The 7,109-nt window shown below is 39.0% G+C and overlaps 1 pseudogene; it reads right to left on the bottom strand.

Moving 5' to 3' along the window:
* Positions 1–3,999: 3,999 nt before the first annotated feature.
* LOC118021377 lies at positions 4,000–5,375 on the bottom strand (annotated as a pseudogene).
* Between the last annotated feature and the right edge of the window lie 1,734 nt (positions 5,376–7,109).

Below are 7,109 nucleotides of genomic sequence, written 5' to 3'. Positions count from 1 at the left end.
GAGGCTCAGGCAGAAGTCCTGACACCAGGGGGATGCCAGAGGAACCCCTCAAGGGCTGTGGGGGTCCAGAGGCTCCTAATCATGCTTGAGGGTGAGCCTTTTGAAGAGATACTTTCCCACCCTGCGGAGGTTAGTCAGGTGGTCATCATCTTCTTGATGAATTTCACCTCCTCATCTAGGAAGTGGCTCTCTAGGAAGCCACAGAAATGGAGGTCTGTGCAGGCAGGACCCAGGATGTGCAGATCCAAAAGGGCCTGGTTCAGGTTCTTCCTAGGACTGTGGTGGTCTGCATGGCTCCAGGGTTTTATCCTATTCATTTGGGGATAACTTCTGCAGGTCCTGGAAGAGAGCGTGGCCACCACACTGGTTTTGCATATTCAAGGCGCTGGGAGCCCTCCCAATTCTCTTTGGGCAACTCAGGGAAGAAGTGGCCCATGTCCTCCAGTGCCACAACATCCTGCACACAATAGAAGCCCAGACAGAGGTAATTGTAGGAGACCCACAGATGCATATTGACCAGGTGGTTGTCATCAGCTCCACCTCAGTGCAGTAAATCTGAGGAATCTGGGAGCTGGTAGTTGATTGGCAATAAGGAGCTAAGCTCGAAAAACGGTGTTGGCTGTTACCAGAGGTAGAAGATGGCTGAGAGGATGGTTTTGAAGGTTGCCACGGGAAAAGAGGTTGGAGGGGGGTTAGAAGCTGGAGAAGGGACGTACCTGGGTTGGTCCCATCCAAACACTGTTGAAACAACAGATAGATTCATGTGACCCCAGGGTGCACTGCCTGTATGTGGACTTTTTTTTATAATACAGTACTATAGATGTTATTTTCTCTTCCTTATGATTTTATTAATAACATTTTCTTTTCTCTAGCTTACCTGATTGTAAGAATAGAGTATATAATATGTATAACATACAAAATATGTGTTTATCAACTGTCTGTGTTACTTCCAGTCAGTGGTAGGCTATTAGTAGTTAAGTTTTGTGGGAGCCAAAAGTTATGGGAGATTTTTGATTGCGCAGGGGTTGAGGCCCCCAACCCCCACACCGTTTAAGGGTCAACTGTAATGCTAACTGTACAAATTTCATCAAAAAGTCAAAGTAGAGTTTACTAATTTCTCATTTATAAAAAGCATTACTGAAATAAAATTTGTATAAGGAGCAGTAAAAAATAGGGTATGCAGACTTCCTGAAACATTCATCTGCAGCTTATTTTTATAGTGGGTGTATACTAGCATCTCTTAATAGTAATGCTCTTTGAAAAGGCATGGTCTTCAGTGTACTCAGTGCTTTTATAGACTATTCATACCACAAACTTGATTCTTAAGTAGGACAGTGGATAACACTCCTGAACCAGTTGGTCAGTCTGAACGCATGAAAATGTTTTGGAAGATGTGCTCACTGCTATCTACTGACCTTTTGGAAAAAGCCCAATGTCTGTATGTTTTATGGACAATACAAAATAGAAGCTTCTCCTTTAATCTCTGAGATATGTTGTGATGCAGTCTCGCCAAATCAGGACTTTTATTAAACCATTATAAACATGAGTATTTGTATATTCGAGACGTACTTTTTAAATCTTTATTGTAAAATCTCCTTAAAAAGAATCCAGGAGACTGTCATTTAAGAAATGAACAAGATTGCAGTGTCAAATCATCGAATCACATCCTACTCTTTTATAATTGAGCAAGGGCCTGAAATTTAAAATTCTGAATAATGGCTGATCCTGCATTATCATTTCACAAGGGTATCAAATCGTTTTATCCAGGGGGAAGCACAAACAATAAAAGATAGCTTTATGGCATATTTTTTATTTGTTTACAAACAATAAGTAACCCAGCACCCACTCATCAGGATCCCTTATGGTGCTTGGCTTAGGATAAAATAAAAGCCTCTGTGTCTGTTATGAATACAAATACTTGGAAACATAGGCACTGGCAACAAACTTTTCATTATATTCTCAAGTTTCTGGGTAGAAGCTCTATCCAATTATTCATTAGCAGTATTTAAAAGCAAATTCACAAATTATAAAAGCATAATTATTATAAAATCCCCAAAGAAAAAAGTCAATAATATTTACCCACAGATGAACAAGAAAAATAAGCCAGCCTATGGAACCTATTATTCACAATAGCCAAGCTATAGAAACAACCTAGGTGTCCATCAACAAATAACCAAGAAAATTATATATTGATTAGAGAAATAGATAGAGATAGATTTTCATATATAAAATAAAATATTATTCAGCTATAAAAAAGTAGGAAATCCTTCCATCTGTGACAACATGGATGAACCTGGAGGGCATTGTGCTAAGTGGAATAAGCCTGATACAGAAAGACAAATATTGTGTGTATTGTAAATACATGGCAAATAATGCTGCAATGAACAAGAGATGCACGTATCTTTTCAAAACAGCAATTTCATTTCCTTTAGATAAATACCCGGAAGTGGAATGGGCTGGATCATTTGGTAATTCTATTTTTTACTTTTCGAGGAGCCTCCGTACTGTTGCCCATAATGGCTGTACCAATTTACATTCCCATGTTGTGCAAGGTTCCCTTTTCTCCACACCCTTGCCAGCACTTGTTATCTCTCATCTTTGTGATAATAGCCATCCTAACAGGTGTCAGATAATATCCCATTGTAGTTTTTTTAAAGAATGTAGAGAAATTTATTGCCATTTCAGAGTATAACTCAGATGAATCAGACCAAAAAAATCATTAACATTATGTTATTTAACCAGATCTGTCTTTAGAAAATTTCTCTTTTGATAGGCAATTCTGAACCTAATAGAGTGTAATTTGGTATAAACATATTGTGGATATTTTTAAAGGCCTATAAAAGGATGTTTCATGATGGTCCATCATAAGTAAACAAAAATATATATTAATAGAAATTAATTGAGGGATTGCAATTTTGAGTTTGTACAATGTTCTAGAAAGATCCTACTTTCTCCATATTTTATGTCAAATTGGATATTCCTATTGTGTTGCATTTGTCAAAATGAGCTCAATAGAATCTGTTTCTTTTATATATGTCAAGTTGCATCCACTCAAACTATGGGGTTCCCCACACAAAACCAACATATGTTGCTGAAACACTTGCTATTGTGGCTGTAAAATGTTAATTTTCCTAACATATAGCATTTAGTTTTAAAATATTAGTCCCTTCACCCATAGTATTTCCATAAGCCTCTTTTATAGCCCCCAAAAATCACCAAAAAGGGAACAAACATTCCCTCTTCCCATCCCCATGCGAGCTTTTATTCCTTTAGAGTAGGGGCCAAAAAACTCTTTCTGTAAAGGGCTAGATAGGAAATATTTTAGGCTTTACAAGCCCTGTTGCATCTATTCAGTTCTACTGTTGGAAAAAAAAAAAACAATAAAACAACCATAGACGGGGCACCTGGGTGACTCAGTCGGGTAAGCGTCTGCCTTTGGCTCAGGTCGTGATCCCAGGGTCCTGGGATCGAGCCCCGCATCGGGCTCCCTGCTCAGCAGGGAGCCTCCTTCTCCCTCTGCCTGCCGCTCCCCCTGTTTGTGCTCTCTCTCTCTCTCACATACAAATACATAAAATCTTTAAAAAAACCAACCACCATAGACAACAGTAAGTGAATGCATGTGGCTGCGTGACCCACCCTGCATTAGAGAGTATCACAATTAAATCTGCTCATATTAAATACATAGCAAGATATACCTTAGGGCCTAAAATAAAGATAGACTCTTTTTCTTTCAGAGTCCTTTGGGAAAAGCATTATGTAATGCCTGGGAAGTATCATCTACTTTAAATATATCCTCACAGTTTCATTCTTTTCTTACCCTGAGATAGTTACTGAAACAGGGTAATCTGTGGTCCAGTACATGAAACATCGTTGATATAAGTAATATGTATTACTTAAATAGAAAGTGATATTACTTCTACCATTATAAGAACTCCCAAATAGTATTGACTCTTGGGTAAGAAGCAAGTGCCTAAAGCCATGCCTCCAACATACTGAATATTAAAGGACCGTGAGTTCTTCCTGGCAGTGATTGCTACAACTGAAAGTTGTATTTTCATATCTGTATAAGGATGAAGTCATCCAATATTTTTATTTGTAGCAAGTAAGGTGAAAACTCAGAAAATAGATTATCAGGTGAGCTTTCTGTACAGGTAACTGGATCCAAAATGAGTAGAACCCTTTCAGCCATTTTTTTTCTGCTGGGGTGCTGCAGAATTCAACTGTTGATGGAATCTTCTTTTGACTGTTAGTGCCAACATTATCCAGAAGATGAGCATTTACTGCCTTTGCCAACTTGTGATTTGTTAATGCTAGTCCTGCTATGGTGTAAGGCTGTGTACTAGGGTAGCAAGTATGCTCTCTTCCCCACTACAGGGAGACTAAGAGCTCCTCCAACAATTTCTGGGTAATTGTCATTTCCTGACAAAACTATTCCATTCACTCAGGAGATTTTGAATAGCACTCTGTGCATCAGGGTTTTGATGCCGTGAATCTGCTCTGGAGTTGGTTAACTCATCTGCTATAATCCTGCTCGTGAGGAAATTACTTTGCCATACATCACACTATATTGATACATGTTCTAACTATTCAGAAAGTTGAGCTGTGTTTTGACCTAGGGCTGCATTTTCTAAAATAAGCTGATTTTTCTCACGGACTAGACATTCAAAGTGATACTGACTATCATCCCCAACAGAAGCCACTAGCAACTTTTTAAATTCAGTTGATCTCTGTACACTGAGCTGGTTTGAAAGATCTTTGTCCTGTAGTAACTTTTAAGAGTTCTTGTGCTTTTCTTGGGGCACCTGGGTGGCTCAGTCGTTAAGCATCTCCCTTCGGCTCAGGTCATGATCCCAGGGTCCTGGGATCATGCCCCGCATCAGGCACCCTGCTCTGCGGGAAGCCTGCTTCTCCCTCTCCCACTCCCCCTGCTTGTGTTCCCTCTCTTGCTGTGTCTCTCTCTGTCAAATAAATAAAATCTTTAAAAAAAAAAAGAGTTCTTGTGCTTTTCCAATATATTCTTTACCTCTGATAGTTCCTTCCTGGGTTCTATGACTCTCTCTGACTGACCAAGGAATTCTCATCTATGATGTCCCAGAGACTCCACCTTTGCATTTTTGTTGGGGATATCATGGGTTAGAGCAGTGTTGGAAACTAATATTCTTACAGTTTCTACTTCCACTGCTTTTTCAGTGAGAATCTTCCTTAGTTGAACTCCTGGGCTTCCTGATGGAACTGCTGTCTTTCGTGGATTCTTGAAGGATGTGATCCTTTATGGGTTGGACTCCAGACCTAACAGATTTAGGTGGCTTCTTAGTTTCTATTCCATCTCCTGCTCCTCAGACTGGATCGGTTTCTAAACTTTCAAGAGTAGTCATTTTTTAACCAATGAAAATGCACCTCCAGATTTCTACTGAAAACCGCTGAAGTTCCTTACTCTTCTGATTTCTGAGGACTTCACTTTACAGATTGTTGGGTTCTGTGTTGCAGGGTTAACTGCTCTGCACACTCTTTTCCATTCCAAAGCTGACCCGCCCAGAACTTCCTGATATCCAGCTGCTCGCTCATTCTCTCACTAGTTTTTATTTGAATTTCCCTGATGATTAGTGGTTTTGAACACCTTCTCATCTAGCTGCTCGACGTTTGTATGTCTTCTTTGGAAAAATGTCTATTCAGATCTTTTGCCCTTTTTTTAGTTGGACTACTTGTGTTTTTCCTACTGAGTTATAGGAGTTCCTTATGTATTTTAGATATTAATCCCTTATCAGATATATGGCTTGTAAATATTGTCTCCTATTCTGTATGTTGGCTTTTCTTTTCTTTTTCTTCTAAGAAAAATGCTTTTATTATTTTATTACTAATATTTTATTACAGCTTTTATATGAGCAAAGCATTTATTTTGATATTAAGTAAATCATACTTTTCAAAGTACAGAAGAGTACTCTTCTACCTGTGAAATGTATTTATGGAAAAGGTCATTAGGTTCTTCATTCAAGTTTGCTCTACTCTGGGCCTGGAGCTTGCTTAAGATTCTCTCTCCCTCTCCCTCTCCCTCTGCCCTTTCACCTGCTCACTCTCTCTCTTTCTCTAGAAAAGGGGGGGTTGCACCTCGGTGGCTCAGTCGGTTAAGCGTCTGCCTTCGGTTCAGGTCATGATCTTGGGGTCCAGGAATCGAGCCCCACATTGGGCTCTCTGCCCAGTGGAGAGTCTGCTTCTCCCTCTCCCTCTGACCCTCATCCCCACTTGTGCTCGCTCTCTCTCTGTCTCAAATAAATAAATAAAATCTTTTTTTAAAAAAAGTATCCTTATGCAAAAGTCAGATTTAATGTTGACTAAATTAATTAAACGAGAAATATTTATTATATACTTACATGTCTTAACAGATATTATGGAAAATTCAAAAGTATAACAAGTTCCCTGCCTGCAAAGAGTTTATAATCTCATGTGGAAATGAATAGTTAATTTCATTATTTGGATAATACGTTGGCTTTTCATTTAATTTATCATTTCTTTTACTATGCAGAAGCATTTTAGTTTGATATAGTTAGGCCCACTGGTTTATTTTTGCTCTTGTTTCTTATGCTTTGACTATCCTATCCATAAAATCATTGCCAAGACCAATGTCAAGGAGCTTTTCCTGTGTTTTCTTCTAGGAGTTTTATGGTTTGAGATTTTACATTTAATCTTTAACCATTTTAAATTATTTGTTGTGATTGTGTTAGATAAAATGCTGAGGGAGCTGGGTGTTCACCTTGGGCTCTTTTTTTTCCACTGGAGAAATCTAAATCCGGGGGCTATCTCAGTGCAATGCAGTGTTGTTCTTGGGGTAGAGGGAGTGGGAGGCAATGCAGTCAGAGTGTAGCCACTCCTCTTACCCTTGAAATGTGGTCCTGTTTGTTCTTTGTGGTCCAAGGGGTGCTTTAGCCTCACCTCCAGTTTCTGGGATTTTCACAATGGTGTCTTGTCTATGGATAATTACTAGTTGGTCTTCTTGTGAGGGAGACCAAAGTTGGGAATGACCTATGTCAACATCTTGATGCTATCATTCCTATTATGACATTTTTGTCAACAAGGTAGACATATTTGAACTGTGGTAACATATTAAATTAGAA

The sequence above is a fragment of the Mirounga leonina genome, unplaced genomic scaffold, assembly GCF_011800145.1.
Source record: "Mirounga leonina isolate KUSES-001 unplaced genomic scaffold, KU_Mleo_1.0 Mir_174, whole genome shotgun sequence".
Lineage (NCBI taxonomy): Eukaryota > Metazoa > Chordata > Mammalia > Carnivora > Phocidae > Mirounga > Mirounga leonina.
Note: the sequence above shows the minus strand (reverse complement) of the source record. Positions and strands in the feature narration are given on the sequence as shown.